The sequence below is a fragment of the Macaca nemestrina genome, chromosome 14 (assembly GCF_043159975.1).
Source record: "Macaca nemestrina isolate mMacNem1 chromosome 14, mMacNem.hap1, whole genome shotgun sequence".
In the NCBI taxonomy this organism is placed as follows: domain Eukaryota; kingdom Metazoa; phylum Chordata; class Mammalia; order Primates; family Cercopithecidae; genus Macaca; species Macaca nemestrina.
The window spans coordinates 61,187,548-61,214,101 of NC_092138.1; the positions used below are offsets into that span (position 1 = coordinate 61,187,548).

Here is a 26,554-nt window from a genome sequence, read left to right on the forward strand (position 1 = left end):
GGCCTCTTCTAGGTGCCTTATATATGCAACTGGAGTAGGTAACAATATAATCTGAAGGCGAATAATGTGTTTGGTGATATCACAAAATTCAGAGACCATATTAGCATGCCTAGACTAGCCACAATTTTGGTCTAATCCTCACTCTCTTACTACAATCCTCACTCTTACTACAATCCTCACCCTCGTCACAAATATACAAGCTGGCTCGAGCTGACTCATACTAAAGGATGGGGAAGAAATATCTGTCTCACTCTTTCCTATCATGCTGTGCTAAAGCCAGTTGAGAATTTTCATGCCAGTCATTCCAGGTGGAGGAACCAGTTTTTCCCAGCGACTAATTGCTTATCCAGTGGCAACTGTGTCTAGTAGCTAGCAATACAGTGTTGAGGGAGGGCATAATTATATTCAAACCCTCTTGCTTAGGTTTCAGAAGGTTGTTAAAAAAAAATTGATATCACTTTCAGTATAATGTTCAATTCAAGGTCCTTAACCAAAGGAGTCCAAGACCCTTTGCAAGGTTATGTTACATTACCCACACCCAACTCTATTACCTCCACCACTCTGCACTCTCAGACTCTGCAGTGAAGAAGCAATTTTTGTGGAAACTTGCTATCTCCCTTGGGAAAACATTCTTTCTAGTTAGGAGGGGGCTATGGATGAAAATGTGACTAAACAAACTCTCTTCCCTCAATGCTGCCACTTGTGCGAGTACAGATTCCTCCCCTGATCATAATGATTTTTAAGGAAGAACAAACATATTCTCAGCTTTATTTAGTTAAAATGGATATACTCCTAACTTCATTACCCTTATAAGGTAATAACCTTAAACTCACTCACACAATCACATTCTAGGATTCAATTATACTGCAACAGGTTTTACCATCTACCTCTTAATGACACCTGAACATTTTTCTCCTTTCCTTCATTATTAATGTGGTCCTAGAACTCAAATCACGGTGAGTCATGGAAAATTGTTTTGGAAAAGTTTTATTTTTACTTCCCAATCATGGGTCTTGATGCATATCACACATGCTTATCCTAATAAGATTTGCTATCTTTATAGCTGGATACAGAAGGGATATGTTTTCTCAACCAATTTTCTAACAGAAGTACCCTGGTATCCTTAAGCAAAATGATATATGCCATGTTCAAAGCTAAGTTATTAAGAAGAAAGCCTTTATTGACTTCCAGTGGAAAAAAATAGGAGGTCCTTTGTCAGCCCATTTGTGCTACTCTCACAGAATCTCCAAGACTGGATAATTTATAGAGTAGAATTTTATCTTTACACAGTTCAGGAGGCTGGAATGTCCAAGATCAAGGTGCCAGTATCTTACAAGGGCCCTCTTGCAGCATCATCACAGGGCAGACAGTAGAAGGGCAAAAGAAAGTTGAAGTTTCCCTTTCATAAGAGCGGGCAGAGCCCTCATGTCCTAATCACCTCTCAAGGGGTCCACCTCTTAATACTGTTACAACGGCAATTACTTTTCAACATGAGTTTTAGAGGAGACTTATTTACATCACTAAGAAAAGACACTCTTATGTTCCCTCCCACTGTCTGAAAATTTCTATTATCTATAGAAGTCAGCCCTGGGAAGCCTTGACAAATTATTTAGGAGCTCATATATGTGGAAGTAGTTAGACACAAAGTTCTACCTTACTAGGCACTCTACTTCACCTGTATTAATCCCTCAAAAAACTTCTAGTCGTTATTCTTTCATTGATAGTTTAATTAATATAGTATATCAAGAGGATTTTTTCATTTAGTTTTATTGTTATTTTTAACTTTTTTTTCTCAATTGGCATTGACATGTTCTTCTCACAGCTCAAACCTACAAAAATTATCTGCAATACTTAAATTCAAAGTATAACCTGAGAGGAGGATTGATGTTTCTGTGCTAATTTCTAGAAAATTCTGATATTGGTTGTTATTTTAGATTTTATTTTTTAGATTTGTCTCTTTGGGGAGAAAGAATAGCAACTTTTTCTCTTAATCCTAGTTTAGAAAGTAAGGGCTTTAATTTAATAACCAATAGACTTCTCATTAGTTATATGAGAAGAAAATAAATCTCTAAATCTCTGGTTGCTCATTTCAAATAGTTAGAAGAGGTAAAATCAGAGCAAAACTTTGTGAACTTAACTGGATTGTTGGAGTACAAATTACTTGGCTTAGGCAGGTGGGATAACAACACAGTGGGATATAGTTAGTATGAATACTTGATAATATACAGGCTTAAATATTTACTTAAGCATTTATTAGGTATGTCTTCTACATATTAGACACTTAGCTATAAGTTTGTATATATTTACTCCATGTATAGGTCACTTTGTAATGAAATTAAATTAACTTCAATCTCAGAAATGCCATAAGACATATTTAAAAATAATATTATCTACATATTAGTGATGCTTCAGTAACTGGAGATCACCTGATTCCAAGTCGATAAATGCATCTCTCATCATCGTTAATCAATCAAAAGTATGTACCAAGGGTACTGTCACCATCAGTTGTTTGAATTGTTCCAAATTAATGCATGAAAAATAGTAAATTCTCAAAGGCCAATCGATTTATTTTTATATGCCATATGTTGGGATGACCTCTCCCCTCCTCACTTCAAAAAAAAAAAAAAAAAAAAAGCAGTTGTCTTAGTTCATTTTATTTTGCTATGATAAAATACTAGGAACATTTACAAACAATGAAACTTTATTTAGTTCATGGTTCTGGTGGCTGAGAAGTCCAAGAGTATGGCATTGGCATCTGATAAGAGCCTTCTTGCTGCATTATAACATGACAGAGGACATTATCTGGCAAGACAGAACAAGAGTGTATGTGCTCAGGTCTTTCTTCTTCTTCCTACAAGCCACCAGTACCATCATGGGGCCCCACTCTGATGACTTCATCTAATTTTAATTACCTCTCAAAGGCCCCACCTCTACATACCATCAACATGTGAATCTGGGTAATAAATTTTCAACACACAAAATTTGGGGACAAATTTCAAACTATAGCAGTGGTTCTGTGTGGTTTTAAAATCTTGGATTATTTTCTTGATCAGTTCTTACACTTTTATTTCACACTATTTTTTACAGATATTTTATGTTTATTGCAGTATTACAGCATCACATGCATATATCACAACTATCACAGCCCGTATTCCCTGAGCATAGAGTATAAAATAAGGGCTGTGGGCTGGGTGTCCACAACTGTAATCCCAGAACTTCGGTAGGCCAAGGAAGGTGGATCACTTGAGTTCAAGACCAGCCTGTCCAACATGGTGAAACCCCATTGCTACTAAAAATACAAAAACAAAAAACAAAAAAAAACAGCTGGGTGTGGTGGTGAGTATGTGTAATCCCACGTACTCAAGAGGCTGAGGCACAACAATCACTTGAACCCAGGAGGTGGAGGTTACAGTGAGCCGGGGTTGCACGGTGTCACTCCAGCCTTAGCAACAGAGCAAGACTTCGTCTCAAAAGAAAAAAAAAAAAAAAAGATGCGTAAAGATACAGGTTAATTGGGTTAATAGAAAAGTGGTCCCAGAGAGCAACAGTGAAGAACTAAAAGATGGAAAGATGAAGGCAAGAAAGGCAAGTAAGCCAATTCACAGAGGTTTTCTTAAACCGGCTGTATCTGTGACTAAAGTGTTTCATCTAATTAGTCCCCCTTCTTGGGAACCTATAGAATATGTTACAGATTAATCTATCATTTCCTACCCCTCATTGTTTGGTTTGCTGAGGGGGCATTAGTTCCCTGCATTTTGAGTTTGTGCATACATGAATGCATGTGTTCGTTGTCAGAATGAGAGACAGTTCTGAAAGAAAAAAACACTCCATAAATATTTGAGGCCAGCTGCTTAGTACTAAAAATCGCTGAAGCCCACTGAAAACATTACAGCCATGACTGGGCTAAGTGGACAGACCAAGAGACTGTTAAGCTGTGCCCAAGAGGTATCCAAAACAAACACATAGCCAGGGACATTTGATAAGTGTTTGATGTTTACACTATCACAGAGCAAATATTACTGTCACTTATATTACAAAGTGTCTTTAGCTCATCCCAAATACTATCCTGCTTTATTTTTTATGTGTTCTCTATTCTCCCTTCTTGTCTAGAACATATATATTTCTAACATAATGAAGAAGGAAATGCACAGGTCCTCTTTCTCATTGCTCCACTCCTGTATTTAATGCTACGGCATTGTTGTATTGGCAGTGAACGGCAACAGAGACAAAATTTTGATGTATCTGCCTAAATTTTCCCTCAGAAATATGTATTCATTTTGGCTAAATTATTCAGTCTTTAATGGACAACTACTCTATAAATATATAGCCAATGTGGAGAAAGGAATTGGCAGAATGTGATAAAATCAGACAATATCAACTAAATACAGATTTGATGCCTGAATGGACCAATAATTACTAATTCTGTGCTTCCTCTTGCATTATGTGATCTTTACTGATAGGTTTGGAGGTGTCCCCACCCAAATCTCATCTTGAACTGTAGCTCCCATAATTCCCCCCCACATGTTGTGGGAGAGACTCAGTGGGAGGTAACTGAATTATGGGGGCAGGTCTTTCCCATGCTGTTCTCGTGATAGAGAAAAAGTCTCACGAGATCTGGTGGTTTTATAAAAGGGAGTTCCCCTATGCAAGCCCTCCTGCCTGCCACCATGTAAGAGGTGACTTTGCTGCTCTTCGCCTTCCGCCATGATTGTGAGGCCTCCTCAGCCATGTGGAACTGTGAGTCCATTAAACCTCTTATTCTTTATAAATTATCCAGTTTGGGGTATGCTTTTATCAGCAGTGTGAAAATGGGCTAATACATTTACCTAAGAATTATCCTGAGGATTTACACATGCAGGTATCTTTAAAGATAAACTATATATTTACATATACAGTACATGTAAATTTTGTTTTATTGCACTTAATTTAAAACATGTATAGTATATGCATAAGCGGCATAAATGACATTTTGTAAATTACTAAGTGTGACAGAAATTCCCGGCCAACCCAAGTACTTACTGTATTCAGTGCCTAATGTTTGCAGAGATTCTGATTTATCCAGGGAACATTTACATGCAGACTATAACAAGTAAGCAAAGCTTTGTCACTCTTCTGATTAAAGGAATTGATTTGACTTTAGGAAGAGTGACTTTAATTAGCTGTGCAAATGCCATTAATTCCAATTAATCTTCTCACACTGTCAAGACAAAAATCCTGGGAGAAGATAAATTGCGGCAAATCAATATAGCCCTTGTTTTTACCAGGAACAGGTGCTCAAGGAAAGAGGAATGTCATTAATGGGTGTCTATATCAAGAAGTATTTATACAAGACAGTAACTCAATGTGAAAAGCTTTTAGATGATTTCTTATATCCTATTTATATATCCATTAATTGTCTTAAATCAAATAGGAAGTGTTTACCACAGAGATTTTGAAAAATTATTATTATAATTCTATGGAAAACTATGCTACAAATTCAAATAATCTTATTTACAGTAGAAAATATGAAGATTAAAAACTATGTTCAAATGCATTGTACTCTCCATGTGTTATTTAGTTCAAATACAAAGAAAAGCATTCTGGTCAACATGGTAGCAATGATTAATAGTTACTAAATTGAACCAAAACACCACAGTAAAATACCAATGAGCATAAAGATAAAGTAAAAGATTTCCATATACTAAAGTGAGAGAGATTGTTCACGTTAATAAGGGGTACTTAAAAAAACATGTATTAGTCCAACTATATATATATAAACATATGTAGTCCAATTATATATATATGACTACATATATGTTTATATATATAGTTGGACTACATATGTTTATATATTGATGACTACATATATTTTCATATATATAAATGACTACATATATATTTTTTAGTATTATTTTTTATATATGGAAAAATATATATGTAGTCCAACTATATATATGTGTAATATTTTCCAAGCTCTGATTTCAATTCTTACAAATCACCCTCTTGTTAATTTATTCTCTAGTCAATTTGTCTTTTCTCTATTCAAAAAAATATGTTAACCTGATTCTTACCCTCAAGGCCTTTAAATTTGCTGATCTTCCATCCAGATCTTTGCATGTTCTTTCCAGCAAGTTCTCTCTCAATGAAGATCATACCATCCAAAGTGTCCCCGTCTCAGTCTGTCTGTTGGTGAGTTTATATTTGCTATTTGGCACTTATCATACTTGATGGTTTTTTTTTCTTAATTTGTTACCTCTGTGCTTCTCCCAAGCTCCATGAGTGGAGACATAGGCTCATAACCTATGTTCTCTACCTAGTACAGTGCCTGGACCTTAGTGGGCACTTCATCAATAAATAATAAACAAACAATTCACTAAGCCATGAAAAACAAACACCTTTTAAAAAATAGTAAATTATGGGCCAGGCGCAGTGGCCCACGCCTGTAATCCCAACACTTTGGGAGGCCAAGGCGGGTGGATCGTGAGGTCAGGAGATCGAGACCATCCTGGCTAACATGGTGAAACCCCGTCTCTACTAAAAATACAAAAAAAATTAGCTGGGCATGATGGCGGGCGCCTGTAGTTCCAGCTACCTCGGGAGGCTGAGGCAGGAGAATGGCGTGAACCTGGGGGGTGGAGCTTGCAGTGAGCCAAGATCGCGCCACTGCACTCCAGCCTGGGTGACAGAGCGAGACTCTGCCTCAAAAAAAATAACTAAATAAAATAAGTAAATTGTGTTGATTTATTTATAATTAACATTTATTATGTGGGTTGTGTGTCTCTGAGGCCACCTTCATGCTCTAGGATTTGCTAGAACTCACAGGACTCAGGATAGCTATTATACTCTTAGTACCTGTTTTTTATTACAATGGCAGAACAAAAATTAAAATCATCAAACGGAACATGTGCATGGGGTGAAGTCCAGAAGAAGGAAGAAGCAAACTTCAGGTGTTCCTCCAGCAGAGACACACAGGGACATACAATTCTCCCAGAAGGGATGTGTGGCAACCATGGCCAAAATGATGCCGGTTGAGGGAACCTCACCTAAGCCTTGAGGTCTACATGCATGTAAGTAGTTCTCATGTGAACCGACCTCAGCTACTCAGATCCCAGCACCCAAAACAAAAATATGTGTTCGCCATAAATCATATTATTAGGATAAACATATCTAGTCACACTTTTCAGGCATACAAAAACATTCTTAGCAGGGAATATTTTATTTTCTAAGGGTTCAGAGGTTATCTCCCAGTAGCCAGTCCTAAAGACAGGGCTTTTTTTTTTTTTTTTTTTTTTTTTTTTTTAAATGCACAGTGTTTCAGCAACCTAGGCCTGCTAAGTTAACCCTTTCCTCCATGACTTGCTTGGCATGTCTGCATCTAACTGGTTCAGAATTTTCTCTGATTATCTAAAATATCCAGTTGTAGAGTCCCTAATATCCTCATTTGTTTAAGTTTAATGAAGGTATATCAGACACGTCGGACATTGAGCCCCTGGGAAATACAGTCCCAGGGGACTGGGCCTTCTGTTTTGTCCTTAAGAGAACTCAACTTCCCAGTCTATCCCAAATCTATTTTGTTTATGTTCATCTCTATCTGCCCCTGACATTTTATGCTTTGCTCCTGATTGAAATTGAAGTCTCTCACCTGGGCTTGGGATTCAATAATTTCCTGCCACCTTAGGGACCTTCTCCATCATCAAACCTATTTACTATTTTTGGGGGGGTTCTCCCCTTCTCTGGTTCCTGCTTGTAATCACATAAAAGTCCCAGAGCAATGTCAATAGTAAAACTAACAAAAAAGAAAAATAATGAGAAACATCATAAAACTTTCTTGAGAAGCTGCCTCCCTCACGCAATTGTTCAGTCTCGTATCTCACCTTTGCCTTGTTTCCCCAGTGGAGCATATTTGCTGATCAGCTTCCTCGCCTCCCACTATTCCTCTGCTTCTAGCACTCTGGTCTCCTCCTCTGCCTTCCCACTAAAGTGAGTGTTACCAAATTTACCAGAATCCTCTAATTAACATAAGTCAGAACTAATTCTCTATCTCATCTTCCATAATTTTTCTTTAATATTTGACTTTATTAACCACTCCTTCTTTCAAGAAGTTCTTTACTCCTCCAATTTCCCTGAATCCATTTTATTTCTCCCCTTTTTCTACTGGCACCACTACCCACACACTCTCTTTTTGCTCTAATCATTCTTCTCCACTCTGGTTTTCAGTTTCTTGATTTCTAAAACAGAGATAATAATACCTATTTCATGGACTTATTGTTATGAAATTATGGGGTTGGGGGAGAAGTTCAAAAACTTCCCTAAGATATGATTGTCTCTTGAATAATGTTTTGATTATTTGGAATCCCATGAGGTTGTAATTTATGGCCAAACCACCTTAAATTATATAATTTATTTAATTATCAATGTAATTTATCTTTTACTTAGCAGATCTTATGTAATTTTTGAAATATCAATTATGACCTTATTTTAAAATTAGAAAGAATGAGGCACAACAAACATGAAATTGTTTCCAGGATCACAGATCAGTAACAGAAACAGATATATGGAATGTTGACTTTATTGGGAGCATTATCGACTTAACCGCACTCACTGATCTTTTGAGTGATTGATTGGTTACAGTTTTGAGTTCTTCCAGGAAAAGTAATTTACATAAACCAAAGAACAGCTGGTTAATGAATTTTACTTCTGAGAAGTTGTTGGGAACACATGGTGTGTTCTTCAGGGAAGCACAGAACTCTGTGGCTGCATTTTATAAACAATGATGAGTTTTTCAATTTATGAAGAGGTATTTTTCTCAAAGTTTAAACTTTATATTAAGAAATTTATATTTAATAATTTAGACAGGCACAGGGAGCAGCTGCTTCTTTAAGAATTTACAAAATTAATTTCATTTATTTAACATGTATTTAGCGCCTTCTAAGTTCTTAACATTAGAAGTACCCTGCATTCCACTGTGAAAAATACAAAGACAAATCAGGATAATTATTTCTTAAGTTATATTTTTAAGGGCATCCCAACATTTGTTATACTCAGCTTGGCTTTGATGGAAAAGCTCACATTGATCCCCCTCCCATCAGGGAAATCAAAACTGAAGACATCGTTTTAAAGTTATCAGCATATAAACAATAGCTAAACTAGGGAGGCAGAAGTCACTGAAGATATAATGATAAATGAAAGAATAATAAAAACAAGATTGGGTCACTGAACAACACTTTACTTTGACTCTTATTGTTGAGTCAATGAAGAAGCTTTTGGGGAAGGCTTGGCAGCCATTTTATGGACAGGATCCTGGTGCACAGACTGGATGGTCCAGACAACCTCTTAGAGAACCTATGCCTGAACATGTACTTTCTAACTACAGTATTCCCTTACTATAATAATAACAAGAACATCACACAAGTATATAACACATACTGTACGGCAGGCATGCTTCTCTGGCACTCTATGATTCATGTCTTCATCACAACAACTCTGTGAGGTGGGTGCTATTATTATCTCCACTTTACAGAAGAGGAAATTGAAGTTAAATACTTGTTCCATAGTTATATGATAAATAATAACAATAAATCACAGAGTTCAGATGTGAACCCAGGCAACTGAATCGTGAGCCTAGTTTATGCTCTTAAATCCTATACTACTTTGTTTCTAGAGAGACTACAATGTGGCTGCTTTTAATTCCTGTGCCAGCAACACAATTTGCTTATGTAGGTCAGAAGACAAGAAATATGCTGAAATTGAAGAGTTCCATTGGAATCACCTACCTTGATCGGAATCATCAAGGTTGCTGATGTACTCTAAGTGGTTGGAGAAAAAACTGAAGATCTTATTAATATTTTGAACTGATGTCTTCAAGGTTTGTTGTAATATAATTCTCAAAACTTAAATGCCATCTGACTATATTGAGTAATAAGTACTAGCACGAATCATAAAACCTCCAACCAAGCTCTTAGTCTTAGACAAATGATCTATTTTCTATGAGCCTCAGCCTTCTCATCTGTAAAATGGGAATAATAATTATCTACTAACCATCTAGAATTGGGGTTTATCATTTAATAAATTTTTATATGAAAGTACCCTGAATATTACATGAATTGGCTTTTATTTTTAATCCTTCAATGAATTTTTTTTTTAACCTATAATCCTTTCATGTTTCATCTCAATACTCACTCCCTAACGTCATCATGGACTCTAAAATTCTAAGATAATTAAGGTTAAGACAAAGACCACAAGGTGACAGAATATTCTGAGATTTTACTGGCTACAAGAAGACTTCCTTGCCCTGGAATTCAGACAGCATTCTAGTGCAAACCTGATTCAGAAGAGGATGGTTTATAAAATAGAACTAGTTTTAAATTTAGAGAGCAAAGCAAATCCCTTTTCACTAATATCATACCCCTTTCAACACAACACCATACCCATCTATACTCAAAGAGGAAAGCCTTGGAGAAAATATCAAGAGAACTGGAAACCTTAACTCTTTTATGTTGTATTGGATAGCTTTTGGCATTGTCAGCATTTACTCATATGCATAAAGAGTTTGTGCTTTAAAAGACAGATATGCATGAGAAATAAATTTGAGATAGAACTAAAAGCATACCTTTCTATCAATTTCCAAGCACAGCACTTTTAGGCTTAGATGTGAGAGTTGGAGGGCTGTATATGAACATGTTTCTAGAGATAGACTTAACACATGTCCAAAATTTATTTAGTGGGAAAGGAAAAGAAAATAGAACCTACATATGGCTAGTCATAAAAAAAACCAATCTGATTTAGGAGATACCCTATGAGTGAAAAATTGGAGCAGATTTGAAAGGTTTTTGCACTTTCCAAGTCCACAGCTAACTCAATTTTAATATTAGGCATCCATAACCTTAATGATATCATAATAATTCACAGCAAATGAAATTTCGATTCAGTTAAATAAAAAGCAATCAAATAAATAAACACACTTAACCCAAATCATAATTTCCCATTATCTTAAAGATGATGTTTCAGGTACATTAAGTAATAAATTATTTTAAAATAAATATTATGACTTTTTAAGATAATTTATAAATTATTTTTGTAAACAAGAAATTCCTTTAAAATATATTTCTAAAGAGTAAAACTTAAAAAGTCAGAGATGTGACCGGTGCAGTGGCTCATGCCTGTAATCCTAGCACTTTGGGAGGCTAAGGCGAGTGGATCATCTAAGATCAGGAGTTCAAGACCAGCCTGGTCAACATGGTGAAACCCTGTCTCTACCAAAAATACAAAAAATAGCCAGGCGTGGTGGTGCACGCCTGTAACCCCAGCTACTCAGGAGGCTGAGGAAGGAGAATCACTTGAGCCCAGGAGGCAGAGGTTGCAGTGAGCCAAGATTGTGCCATTGTACTCCAGCCTGGGCAACAAGAGTGAAACTCTGTCTCAAAAAAAAAAAAAAAAAAAAAAAAAAAAGGTTGACAATGCATGTATACTACAACCTAACAATACCACATTTCCTATAGAAAAAAACTGCTTAAATATAAAATAGGCATAAAATCTCATTGGCACTGTTTTCATTAATACTAAAACAGGAACACAACCTTACCGTGTCCTTCACTCAGGAAAAGTAATAAAACATTCTAAGGCTGCTCAGATGAATAAATTAGATTTATGAGTATCGAAATAATAAATCTTTTTAAAAAGTTAAAGTGTGATAATATTCACATATTTTTCTACAAACAAATGTAGCAACATTACAAAAAAAAAAAAGCTAAAGAATAATAACATGCCCTTTTCAAAGAGTGATTCATTTTGTAGGAGAAGTTATTACTGAAAGTACTGGTGAAGGTGAAGGATGACACTGTATGTGAATTTATAACATGTTCTGTTTTGTATCAGAAAAAAGATCCCTCAGCCAATTTTTGGCCAAATAATATCTATTTAAATGATTGATGAGAACATGGGTACCTGTTATTCTTTGTTCTTTCTATATTTTGAAATATTTTGCAAGCTAAATAACTTAGTGAAAATAGTATAAAAGTGGTAACAGAAAGACAGCTGTTATAGATGCTCTATTAACAAGTTCAACATCTGGAAGGTGACACTCTTCTAGACAGTTGTGAGGCTGTGGGACAGGGTAGAACTCAAGTTGGTGGTTCATAGTCACTAAGTTCCCTTTGGTTTCAAAAATATATGATTCTATGAAATAAATATGAGAAAATCCTTTTGGTGAAGTTTAGTTTAGTTTTTTTTTTTTTTTTTTTTAAGTCACCTTAAACTAAAATGAACATATAATTCTAAAAGCATTGTGGCTTATTTTGGCTCTGCTGGCTTCAGGATTGTTTTATTCTCATATTGAGAAACGAAGCAAGCCATCACTAGTAAATGAGTGCAGTGGACCCTATCAGTACCCTGCCAAGATCTCCTGGGACCCCTTCAACTTTTTCTGTGCATCCCTCCCTTGGCATGTATGTGCTTTTGCTTCTAATAGCTAGCATCTGTGACTGCCTTCAAACAAATGGCCCAGGCTACTTGAGCCACTGTTGCCTGCTCAGACAGTGGAAAGTGCTTGATGTTTGATTTTCCGCACTTCAGGGCAGTCATAGCCAATGACTGATGGAAAGTGTGAGGTAATGCATATGTGAATTAGCTTGATTTAGCCACTCCACAATGTCTACATATAGCAAAACATTATGTGGTATATGATAAATATACAATTTTTGCCATTTTAAAAAACATTAAAAAATAGAAATCCCACCTCCTCATAGAAGAAACTCTGAGGCATAGTTTGCACAACAGAGCTCCCCATGGCATCAGACTGGAGCCAGGATTTTATCCAAAATCACACCCTTGTTTGACCTCTTCCTTTTCCTGGTTCTGCTTTTTGCGCTCCCTTACTGTTTTCTCCTGGGAACACTTAATAAAGTATTTGCTTGCAAATCCTTACCTTGGGGTCTACCTGAGGAAGTCTGAGGCAAAACAAGCAATTAATGAATTTATTCATTCTTTTAACATGACACTTCATGGATTAAATCATTTTTGTAAGTTTTGTCACTCAAATATGATCATCTCTAAGTTCTCATGAATTCATATCTAGGTCCTATGTAAAAACAGGACTTTGAGTAAGATAATGAACAAATTTCAGGAAAATCTCAGAAAACACAGGAGGATACTTAAGTCCCCTCTGTCAGAGTATAATATTAAGTGAAGAAGTAGGGTTTATTCTCCCCCATGTTATCACGGGCCACTTGATAGGTTTAAATTCTGTGCCCTCTTTTCTAGCAGCTCCTGGAAAGAGATGGCAGAAGCCATAGTGCCAGATGGTCCGCTGTTGTGCCTGGCACGTGATGTCAGCAGGGCTTGGCAGCATGGTGGCACTCAATGAAAGGAACAGAAGCACTCAGCCATCATGTTGACACTTGGCCAACGCAACAGTACACAAGTGGCTGTGGCACTGGTGCCCAGGAGAGCAGAGCTGCCTGGTGGGCAGACATTTCCTAGCATAGGTAACAAAGGCAATGTCTGACAGATGCCATATGGTACCTGACTGAGCAGTTCTGAGAACACATGTGAGTGACTCTTTGGATAAGGATTTTGCAGAGGGCTAGAGGGTGGCCTGAAGAGTCGGAGAGTAGTGCCAATGGAAAGGGATACCATTACTATAGTCCATTCATACTATCCGCATGGAGAAATAGTCTATTGGCTTGTCATCATAAAGGCCTATGGCCTCAATTATTGTTTTCTAAAATGTGTAAGGCGAGAAATGGCATTGCTTTTATAAAGCATTTACATTTCTAAGAATGAATGATGAGTGGGTAAATTGTACTTAAGCATCAAAGTTTGGAATATCTAATGTGAAAAAGGTAAGAGAGGTAATTAAAAGACAGATACAGAGATTGCCACACATCAAAGGCCAGGTTGTGATAAAAAGTCATAAATGTGTATATATATCCAGTGAGCATGATAGATTTTCTTCATAAATGTTAAATGTAGTCTTAGAGATGTTTCTTGAAGTTTACAAATGACTAGGCAGGTACTGCATAAAGATTCTTGATCACACAAAGCTTCATTTAGGCCAAACAACATACAGCTGTAACTCAACACACACTATTTTTTGCACAATTAGTGTATTTTTATTTTAGACAACAGAACGAAGTGAATTAGTCATACTGCAACTTGAATAGATGAATATGACTTTCTCTCACCTTAATGGAATTTCACCCCACAACTTTGAATTAATGTGCTAGGTAATAAGAAATCATGCTCTTGGCTACGTAAATTATAGAGCATTATTTCATAACTAAAAATAGTTGTGGCATTTACAGAATTTATTCCACTTATACTTCTGTACAGAAAATAAATAATATTCATAAAAGCATCTGTTACATTTAATATATATTGCTTTGAAATGTACATATGAATAGACCGTGAGTAAAACCAATTCTGGTCTAATTTCTATGATTCATCATTCCTTTTATCAGTAATTACTATATTTCTCTATACTATGTTTTAATGTGTTAATATCCTATTTTCATTTTAAAATTGTTTCCTATATTATACAGCAACTTCAGTAGTTACACGTGATCATATACAAAATTGTTTAAAATACAAGGCTTCCTTAGCTTCTCTCCTAACAAGGGACTTTTAATATCCATTGGAATATACTTTCTGCAGATGTGTTTTTTGAAAATTATAAAAATATAAATAATTACTTTATCAACCAAAAATCTTAGGTCTAGGGTGTCTTTTGAAAGCACTGCGTAAAAGCTGCAAATCCTGAGAATATATTCACTAGGTTTTCAATAGTACTCTGGCAATAAAATCTTATAATGCTGTCTGCCATTCGATTATTCTTAGTGTGGGGTGGGAGGAATTATGACTTTAATTATTAATTATTAGAAGCCTGTGCTATTTGGAGGACAGAAATGTGGGATATTTTTATACTTTACAACATTTCTGACATCATTTGCGTCCATATCCAGGCCTGATGTCAGAGGGCTCACCACGAATTGCAAGTTTCCAAGTGTCTCAACTTCCCATTTCCACATGTCCTCAAAACTCTGCCTCTGTAACAAAGGGTCAGACAAAATAGTTTGCATTCTAGTAGGCTGAATCTTTCTTTGCTATTTACAAGGATGGGGCAAATTTCACTTTACTAAGTACAGAAGTGAACTTCGGGAAGTGTCACATTGAGAGAAAAATGTATCCTTTTGGCTAAGTGAATGAGATTTACTCTCAGACAGATAAGATGCGAATTTTTATTTTTCCACTTTGTTAAAAACTTGAGCATTGCACAAATCAATAACTCCTTCACTAAATGCATCAACCCATAATGTTGTACAGTCCCTGGTAACATGAAATATCATATTACATAATCATGTATGTCCTAAGGAGTCAGTATTTGTAGTGGAAAGCAGGCATATTGTGATGGCTAATTTTATGTGTCAACTTGGCTGGGCATGGTGCCCAGTGATGTGGTCAAACATTCTAGACATTTATGTGAGGGTATTTTTGAATGAGATTAACACTGAAATCAGTGGGATTTGAGTATAGCAGATTGCTCTCCACAATGTAGGTAGACCTCATGTAATCAATTGAAGGCCTGAATAAAACAAAAGACTGGCCTCCTCCCAAGCAAGAGGCAGTATTGCAGCAGATGACCTTTGGGTTTGAAGGTGTGTATATATACACATACATACAATGCTTCTGTTTCTCTGGAGAACAGTGATACACTTTTGTTTTTTCATTTAGATATTATAGGTTTAAATTCCTACTCCACTGTGTAAGTATTGCATGATATGGCAGATTATCTAATGTCTCTTAGTCTCAGTTTCATTATTTATAAAGATAATTTTTAAAAACACTAGTTATATAAAATTCTCGGCACCAGTAATGACCATGCAGCTGAAATGAAAAGGTGAACACATTTCCCTTTCTGTACTCTATACTGTATTCATGTTTCTGGTTCTTACATATGAGATTATAAACTATTTGAAGGAAATGAGCGCATGTTATACTTTTTATTACTAAGTATTTAAGACATAACTTCTAGTGGACTGAAAATAGTTAGAAAATAAAACTGTTTGTATATTAATGGAAAATGAGATTATGTGATTTGAAATCGGGCCTGATATTTAATGATTTATTTTTTCCAAACTCTACAAATCATTCTTATTATTTGTTGAAATTCCTACAGAGCATTGCAGTTGTGCTCACAAATATGTCACATGGACAAATTCAGAATTAAGAGGCAGGGAAATGAACTCTGCCTCAAAGGGAACTGCAAAGGTATATAGTCAAGGGGCATAGATACAGGGAGAAGTAAAGAACTGGGGCAATTGGAAATCAATCTGCCCCAAAAATAACTGTACATTAGAAAGATATTTGATAACCAAAGATAAATCTCATATAATTAAAAAGTGGTAGGGCAGTGGGAACATAGAAGGGAGCATAGTAAAATATATAGCCTGCGTGAAATAGAGGAATTACAGATATTTTATGAATATATAATTATAAAGGTAAGCACTGAAGTATATCATTGTTCATAAACTTCTTAAATACCAGAATAACTGACTTTAAATATGAAGAGTACAACCTCAGAAGCTTAAAGCTGCAGTGAGCACAGAAAGAAATCCAAAGCAAAAATTTTAAATGGAAAAAATAAGTAATAGAAGACTAAACTTATTTTCATATCAATAAATTTAAATGGCATAAATGCAGTTATTAAAAATAACTTCAAATGGGTTAACAAAGCAAAACTCTATTCTTGAAATGGATGAGACACATCTAAAAGAGAGTGATTAAAAAAATACGAAAGAGTAAAAAGAGAAAATGATTCAACTTGAATAAACAACGTTTAACAAAACTATGAATGATAGCATTATTATAAATGCTAAGAGAAAGAATGGCATGCCAAATTTAAATGAATATATAATTCTGTAGAAGTGTTTTTAAAATGACTAGAAAATAAACTTTTTTAAATTGTAAGGCAATATTGCAGTAATTCATTCATTTTTTTAAAAGTTCAACGAAGTAAAGTGATTCTTTTTCTTACAAAGTCAAGATTGTCTAATCTAGTGTAACAATTTGATGTCATTTTTAAATTACTTTCACTTAAAATAATATTTGATAAATGGGGTTCTATTTATGTGAAAACAGCAACAAACTACAGAAGTACTAATAACCAGAGCTGCAATAAAGCAAATTTTTGTTTTCAAATAAATGTTTCATTTGATTGGGAATATCAGCATTAAGATAATTTCAAAGTTTTAGCCAAAAAATAAATGTTTGTAAATTAGTACACATACTAGGAATAATCTCATGACTTTATAAAAGGTATTTGCTGAATATTAAAGTAGCATTTGGAAGAAAAAGTTTTAACTTGTAGAATAGATCACATTAAATATAATCTCAAAGTACGTGAGAGCAAAAAGGTGAAACAATAAAAATTATTTTACTATCTTAAACGTTGACTTTTAACACTTCAAATTACTACAGATAAATTAATCCAAGGTATATTTAATAATGGCATCTATACCTATTACTTTAAAATTATTAATGGAAAGCACTAATTGTTTAATTATATAAAAATGAACCTTTGCATTTCAATACCTTATTTAAGACTAGAATTTGAACATTACACTAAACTACTTAATACATTAAAGTGACAGACCCTGGAAAGGCCACTACTCAAACATCCTGAATTAATTAATCTGCTCAAACTGCCACAGCAAAATATCATCCACTGTTGAAGTTTATTTTCTCACATTTCTGGAGGTTGGAAGTCTGAGTTTAGGGTGCCAGCACAGTGGTATCCTAGTGAGGGCTGTCTTTGTGGCTTGCATATGGCCACCTTCTCCCTGTATTCTCATATGGTTGAGATAGAGAGAGCAATCTCTATGGTATGTCTTTCTATAAGGGTACTTGCCATAATGTGGGCTGACTCTCATGACCTTATCTAAAGCTAATTACCTCCCAAAGGGCCCATCACATTAGAGGGTTAGGGCTTCAACATGTGAATTTTTTCTTGTATTTAAGGAAAACAAAAAGCTTATAAAGTATGAGACAAGAAAAGTAGAGCAGTCTGAGCTATGTGAGGTAAGCAAAATTTATCAGGTCCAGAGAGATTAGAGTATGAGAAAACTTCCGTCACATAAACCTCCACTCTTCTGTTCTCCCACCCTGGCAGCCATGCCCCCGGGAAATAGTTTAAATGCATTTTGTTCTTTTCTTCTCTGTAGTTTCTTAACTAGCTGCCACACCCATCATCTTCATGTTCCTGGAATTTGTGATACAGGGAACAATGTATAACCAATCAATAGGTTATGTTATTTTAATATTAGTATAAATTATTGGTACACAACTTAGGAACTGCCTCTTCCTTTCTCCTTTAAATACTTAACTTGTAGAGGTGCTTGCAAACGAGATGTTCCCAATAAGTCCTGCTCTTGCAAAGGAAGCAGGGCGTTCCTGCCCTGCAAACAGGGAGGACAAAGGAGCCAGCTGCTAACAGCAGACCCTGGGGGCTTGTTTATGTGTAAACATCTTGAAAATCCAGAAAGTCAGGGAAAGGTCAGAAAAACAACAATTTGTCTTGTGACTTGGCAACATTCCACAAACGACTGTATAAAATAAAGCAAAGTGCGCCATTCGAGGCGGCCGCCATGTTTGTCTTGTGTGTTCATTCCTTTGTTTAGGAAACATGCGGACCCCAACATAACTTGCATCCATGCTCCCAAGGTTACGGTCCTCAAAGTTGCCCAAATAAACTTTCCATTTATATGAATTTTGCCTCAATTTCTTCTTTTAGCTTGACAAGTACTAGTCACAATATGTGGGACATACCAAGCTTTAATCAATGACATCTATTACTGCTGCTACTACTACTACTTGCAATAATACTATGTACTATACTCTCTTAAGCAATAAGCATCACTAAAAACAGAATTACAAAATGCACACAAAGTTGTTTGCTTTGTAGAAATGATTCATTACAGTGTTTTCTAAGTTCTGAACTCACCAAAAATGAACATAGAAACTTCACGACAACAAACATATAAGCTTAATTGTTGGCAAATCACAGTTGGAATACACATCTTAGGCTTGTTACATAAATTTTCTATTTCTTTTCTGTTCCCTCAACTGTCTCATGCACTAATCCCTGGTCACACACTGGGCAATGGCAGAGCTGGACTGACTTATCTGCTAATATCACAGAAGCAGCAGGAGCAGAGAGAAAGATTGTTTATGAACTGTGGAAAGCCATATAAAGGAATAAGAAAGAAGATGAGGGGTATGGGGACAGGTTGACTTATCCCCTTCAGAACTGTTTTTCCCATTCTGACCCAGTTAAATAACTGGATTTATCACAGATCACATTTTCTGTAAAGAAAAGTAAGTATGGACTGAAAAGTTCAGCTCTCTCCCCTCACATTTCTTGGATGACTGAATAAAACTCCTATTTAATGGAGAAAGTAAGGAAAAGAGGAAAAGAGAGTCGCTTCCTATAAAGCGTTATATTTTAAAAAACAACAGCAGTCTTGACACAGTGGCTCATAGCTGTAATTCCATTGTTTGGGGAGGCTGAGGTGAGAGGATTGCCTTGAGACTAGGAGTTCAAGACCAGCTTGGGCAACATAGCCAGGCATCATCTCTGCAAAAAATAAAACATGACCTGGACATGGTGGTGTGCACCTGTAGCCCCAGCTACTCAGGAGGCTGAGGCAGGAGAATCACTAGAGCCCAGAGGTTTCAGGCCGAAGTGGACTATGATTGCACCGCTGCCCTCTAGCCTGAGGTGACAGAGTGAGACTCTCTCTAGAACAACAACCAAAAAATTGATTTCAGAATAACTTACCAATCTTATTCATTCTGAACAAATTTTCTATGATTATTTGAGGTCAGAACTATAGGAAAATGGCTTAGCAGAGCTCCTCCCCTTGATGACTGAGAAAAGGAGAGAGATAAAGAGAAACAGAAGCTCTGTAGCATAAAATGTACAGTAGGAAAGTTTCTCGACTATAAAGCATGTACTATGTATATGCATGTATGCACATGTGTGTGTGTGTATGTGTATATATATATAAAACCAAGCTGCTTGCTTACATGACTTTTCTGGATAGTTGGCTCCATAGAATCATGAGTATGAATTGTGTGTAATATCGCATTTACACTAGCAGATTCCTGGTTTTCCTGTCATGATTTGTAAAGTCTTCATGGGTTATCATTTATTAAACCCTAAGTAGAATCTAAAAAACTTGTACTGATACCAACAAGTTTCTTATGTGAAAGATACTTTGAAATGTTTTTTCTGGTAGAATGTACCTCAGTTCTCAGTTTCCTCTACAGTCCCATATTTTGAGGGAAACTAGCAGTTCTAAAGGCGAGTTGTAGTGGACAGTTGTTAGTTTTGACTTTCAAGAATGTTACCCATTTTTGGAAGCTCTACCCCAACATCCTACTGGGACATCACCCACTCTTGGAAGGGCTGTTAGTTCCTGGATATTGTTTAGTTCTCTTCACCCCTATCTTGAGGGATGCAGCATATGACCCAGTCCTATGTTAGTCTCTGCCTTGCATTCTCCTGCCTACATTGATTAGTTTATGGACAGTTGCAGCCCTGAATCTATTGCAGAGAGCCTCAAGAAAGAGAAGTCGCCGGGCGCGGTGGCTCAAGCCTGTAATCCCAGCACTTTGGGAGGCCGAGATGGGCGAATCACGAGGTCAGGAGATCGAGACCATCCTGGCTAACACGGTGAAACCCCGTCTCTACTAAAAAATACAAAAACTAGCCGGGCGAGGTGGCGGGCGCCTGTAGTCCCAGCTACTCGGGAGGCTGAGGCAGGAGAATGGCGTAAACCCGGGAGGCGGAGCTTGCAGTGAGCTGAGATCTGGCCACTGTACTCCAGCCTGGACGACAGAGCCAGACTCCGTCTCAAAAAAAAAAAAAAAAAAAAAAAAAAGAAAGAGAAGTCAAGATAGAGGAATAATCTTGTAAATAAGAGGAAAATGAGAAACAAATCCAAACAATGCATTTTTCTTATCTGATAGCTAAAGGCCTCAGGGCTTTTCTAGAAGCTGTTCCCACTGCCTAGAACTTGGTTTCACAGAAAGTCATATTGCACATTCTCTTACTTCCCTCAGGAGCTTCTGCAAATGTAAATGAGAGATGCTTTTCCCCCACTTTATCTTATTTTCTTATTCCAAAGCTTTCTAAGGTACTGTTATGTAGCATATATGTTACTTTATTATTTTCCTATTCTACAGAGGAGGGTTTATTTGTTTTGTTCACAGCTGTATGGCCAGTACCTATCATGAATTCTGAAATATAGTAGAAATTTAAGTGAGATTTATCGAATAATTTTTTTAAAAAATCAAACAAGGATTGTCTATTTAATTAATATTCTAAAATTAAACACACAAAAAGTTGCAAAAATGCACTATGAAATCAAACATATCTTTCACCTGGATTCACCAATTGGTAATATATTGCCACATCTGTTTACTACCAGCCTACGTATATCAACTTTCCTTTTGCCAAAGAATCCAAGAGTACACATTTTCTTTTCCAAATATTTAATGCAATTGTACAACTAGCTGGTGAATAATGTCACAAAAAGTAACAACAGTAAAAGCAGTCCTACAAAATATCAGCATTATACTGTGCAATCTCAAAAGATAAAACTAAAAATAAAATCAGTTATTTTTTTCTCCTACCTATATGGATTTTTATGAACAAATCATAATAGAGAGCAAATCTGAATGAATATTCAGCTCTACATTTATTAGATAATTAAGCCTGATGGGAAAGAATGATTTTGTGTAGTGGGTCATATTGCTGGGTTCTTTAATATTTATATTCATTAATTTTGTCCTGTATTTGCATATGAAGTGTTCTGGGTTAGAGACAGATTTCTTATTAAATGACTCACAGTAAATAATAACTGTGTAACCCCCCTTGCCCATTGCTCTAGTTCTTACCCTTAGGATGACGCTATGAGAGCCAGAGCAAGTATCCTATGTGAATACCATTGGTATTGACACCCCATACATGGGTAAGTCAATAGGAAAAATTGTCTTTCTCTCCTTATGAAGGAGTTCTGCTCCCCTAAAAGGGACTCCTTATACTAGCTCTTCAATATATCAATACAATATCTTACTGTGATCCAGATAGCCTTAAGTGTCTCCAGCTTATATGACCTAGAGATGCCTCCAAATTCTAGGCTACATCCTTTTTGACAGGGCTTTACCAAGGGACCTTGTCTAGATTGTAACCATTGGCCCTTTCTAGGAGATAAGAGGAGTTTTACTATTCTTTCAGATCAGAGCAATTACCAAAGTCTGTACATCTGATACTCACATTATGTGAGGAGTCTCATGAGGCTAGGGTTTTTCATGAGCACTGAGAAAGCCAAGGTTTTATTTCCTCATACATCGTTAAATAAAGGATCGTTTCTTCAAAATAATAAGTATTTATAAATACAACTGTTTATAATTTTAGTCACTTTTCTGTAGTAACAAGAAGAACCTAAATCATGTCCAAGTCTCTTCTAAGCTAAAAGGGAGGTCTTCATTCTCTTTAAAGGTTCCAACTCGCACCTCTCTCCATAACTTAAAAAAAAAAAAAAAAAAAAAAAAAAAATTTACATTTTCTGGAGACAGGGGCTCCAGGCAGTAATGCAGTGGTGCAATCATGGCTCACTGCAGCCTTGACTTCCCAGGCCCAAGCAATCCTCCCACCTCAGTCTCCCAAGTAGCTGGGTCTACAGGTAGTTGGTACCAACCTGGCTATTTTTTTTTTTTTAATTTGTAAAACAGAGCTGCTGCCTGGCCAACATGGTGAAGCCCGATCTCTACTAAAAATACAAAAATTAGCTGGGTGTGGTGGTGCGTGCCTGTAATCCCAGCTCCTCGGGAGGCTAAGGCAGGAGAATTACTTGAACCCGGGAGGCAGAAGTTGCAGTGAGCTGAGATTGCACCACTGCACTCCAGCCTGGGTGACAGAGTGAGACTCTGTTTCAAAAAGAGAGAGAGAGAGAGAGAGAGAGAGAGAGCAAGCTGGTCCTGAACTGCTGCATTCAAGCAATCATCCCATCTTGGCCTCCCAGACTGCTGGGATCACAGGCACCAACTACCACCATGCCCAGCCCTTTTCCATCCTTGAATAGCCTAGTTTTTCTTTAAAGAAGAGTCAGTACTTTGTATCTCGGCTTTGTAACTTGCAATCATTATTCAAAATGTCTTAATCTGGCCCCTGCACCTGCTTCTAGACTTGAAAAAATCTCAGTAAAGTCTGTTGCAATAATCCTTAAATTGTTTAAAATTATGATCACTCTTTTCGTTCAGATTTTATTTAGATTGTGTTTCAGGAACTGAAATTTCAATACTTCAATATGTATTGAGGATTTATAATATATGATTTTCCCCTCAGTGTATTTGTGGAATGAGGAAATTCCAGATAAAGATGAAAAAGAATGTTAAAGTTCTGAAGTGGTAATGATCACAGTGCCATGGCAGTACTGAAAGCAGTCTCCCACGGTGGAAGCAAGTCAATACCCGGGCAAATTGTACAAGATGTGGTTACTGTAGGGAAGGACGAGTCAATCACTGAAGCACTGACTGCCTGTGAAAGCATTTGGAGCTTAGTTACAATGAGTCACAATGCAATGGGTAGGCTTTGAGGGATTTGACATAGAAGTATTTACGGCTAGAGGTTGTATGAAGAGGTATAGCAGAAATTGTAAATGCCATAGGGTCATTTTAGTTCCCTGTGCCACATTCTCAGCTCCTGCCCCCACCAAAAAAAAAAAAAAAAAAAAAAAATGCTTATATGGTAATTATGTTGTTTTAATGTACCTATAAATCAATGTTCATTACAAATTTTCTATCAATAGATAATTGATCATGGCTATGATTGAAAATAAATATCTTGCCTATTATAGGTTTTTACATATTTAAAATGAAGATATTGGGCAAGATTGACACCTGAAAGTCACAGACCTAAGACCTGTTCAATTCTTTAGTGTGACTTGTTCATGCTTAAATTGATATATGTAATGAGCTGTAAATGTACATTAATTTCAGACTATTAAGTGGTTATTTATAATAAACATATCTTTTGGTAGGTAGTAGAGAGGGCAATGGGTTCAAATTTGAAGACCTACATTCAGCTTACAGCTTTCTGCTATATTCTGTATTTATTTACAGATATATATTTAACCTTTTGTTAGCCAGTTTCCTCATCAACAAATTTGAGCATACATACAGTATATATAAAATTGCCATTTTAATTTTTTCTCTTGGTATAAATGCTCTATGCTATGCTACAGAGATATTTACAATTTTTTATCTTCATCTTAAAAATATATTGTGAGACACAAAACCTTTATTTAAAAACCAGTTTTGGGGAAATGCTATCTATTTCATTATGGTCATGTTTACTTACAATAATATGTAGCAGTACTCTATGACAAAAAGCCAGCATAAAAACCTTATTGCTAAACTATTCACACCTTATAATACTCTTGATAGATTTGCACACATGGAGAGTTTATTTATGCTTTCTAGATTGTTTTTTAATATTTGCTATTAATTCCACATATTCTCACTTTATTTGAAGAAAAATAGTCAAAAATTTTAGATTATTTAACAGGAATTATTCTTACTATGAATAATGTGTGCTCACTTTCGAGAGGTTTTAATTATAACTTGTCTTTGGAAAGAAAAAGTAACTTCCAGTAAAAATCCATGTAACTCATTGTGGTTTTGATTTGCATTTCTCTGATGGCCAGTGATGATGAGCATTTTTTCATGTGTCTGTTGGCTGTATGAATGTCTTCTTTTGAGAAATGTCTGTTCATATCCTTTGCCCACTTTTTGATGGGGTTGTTTTTTTCTTGTAAATTTGTTTGAGTTGGTGGGATTGTAAACTAGTTCAACCATTATGGAAAACAGTATGGCGATTCCTCAAGGATCTAGAACTAGATGTACCATATGACCCAGCCATCCCATTACTGGGTATATACCCAAAGGATTATAAATTATGCTGCTATAAAGACACATGCACACGTATGTTTATTGCGGCACTATTCACAATAGCAAAGACTTGGAATCAACCCAAATGTCCATCAGTGACAGATTGGATTAAGAAAATGTGGCACATATACACCATGGAATACTATGCAGCCATCAAAAAGGATGAGTTTGTGTCCTTTGTAGGGACATGGATGCAGCTGGAAACCATCATTCTTAGCAAACTATCACAAGAACAGAAAACCAAACACCGCATGTTCTCACTCATAGGTGGGAACTGAGCAATGAGATCACTCGGACTCAGGAAGGGGAACATCACACACCGGGGCCTATCATGGGGAGGGGGATGGGGGGAGGGGGGAGGGATTGCATTGGGAGTTATACCTGATGTAAATGACGAGTTGATGGGTGCAGCACACCAACAAGGCACAAGTATACATATGTAACAAACCTGCACGTTATGCACATGTACCCTACAACTTAAAGTATAATAATAATAATTAAAAAAATAAAAAAAAAAAAAAAAAAAAATCCATGTAACATAGGCATGTACTTTTTAGAACTTTTTCTCATGATATTGTGATAGGATTGGGGTAGGTGACATTATTGAACTATTCTATTTCACACATTTGTAAGGGAACTCTGAACACTCAATAAACACTTGCTGACTGAGGACTTGAAAATTCTTACTCTAGCTCAGAGGAGCTAAACAATTGCTATATATCATCTTTATTCCTGAAACTATACAGTGTCATTTCCTTTGTGTTTGGTTTACAAATCTGTGTTGAAGACAAATATACTAGGACATACTCACATATTTAGCTATAATTTTTATATTTATATGCATATGGATTGTGAGTTGCATGTTTGTGTTTATGTATGTAGTATTGAAGGTGAGATGAGGAGAGAAAGGGATTGCCACGATTTGTCAATATGATGCCATATTTGAATCTCCCTTTAAAAATAATTTTGCATATATAATTCTCATGAGTATTGAGTTTCTGAGGAAGTAGGGTACTTATTTATATTCAGTACAAATTGTTCACTCATTCTGGATTATTAGTTTCTTATCAGAAAGTATTTGGGGTAAACTGCCTACAGTTAATTTGTATATCCCAACATGAGTTTTATTAATGCCAAAAGGAAAAACAAGACAGCATCAGTGGCGTTAAGCCAACATAAATAGTGTTACTGCATAGCTACTAAATATAGACCTTTAACCAGTTCTGCAAAACCATTGTGAGATATTTTGCACTGTTTTCCCAGTATTGTGTTTGTATACCCATATATACCATACAATACACACCATGCATAACACCGTATACATACACATATACATACATATATGCCTTCTAAGTGTATGTGGAATTATGTGTGTATGTAAGAAAATTCACTTCAAATCTATTTATAAAGTATTATCAGAAAAATATGAATATTCTACAGGAAATTAGAGGTGTTTTTCTGCATCTAAACTGATACTTTCCTTCTGACAACCAACAATTACCAAAAGAATTTTTTAAGTGCTTGTGAAACTCAGGTTTATAAATCCCATTCCCTTTTAGAATGTTTG

The 26,554-nt window shown here is 36.0% G+C and overlaps 2 long non-coding RNA genes across 2 annotated transcripts in view; one reads left to right on the forward strand and one right to left on the reverse strand.

The window, feature by feature from the left end:
- Positions 1-26,554, reverse strand: part of LOC139358313 (uncharacterized) — a 240,892-nt gene that overhangs the window by 82,637 nt on the left and 131,701 nt on the right. The gene's annotated exons all lie outside the window — the stretch shown is intronic.
- LOC139358314 (uncharacterized) overlaps positions 4,653-26,554 on the forward strand; it is a 29,558-nt gene continuing 7,656 nt past the window's right edge. Inside the window, exons 1-3 of the long non-coding RNA XR_011613073.1 lie at positions 4,653-4,737; positions 6,087-6,168; positions 15,530-15,595. This is a non-coding gene — a long non-coding RNA (uncharacterized lncRNA). The remainder of the gene's footprint in view (positions 4,738-6,086; positions 6,169-15,529; positions 15,596-26,554) is intronic.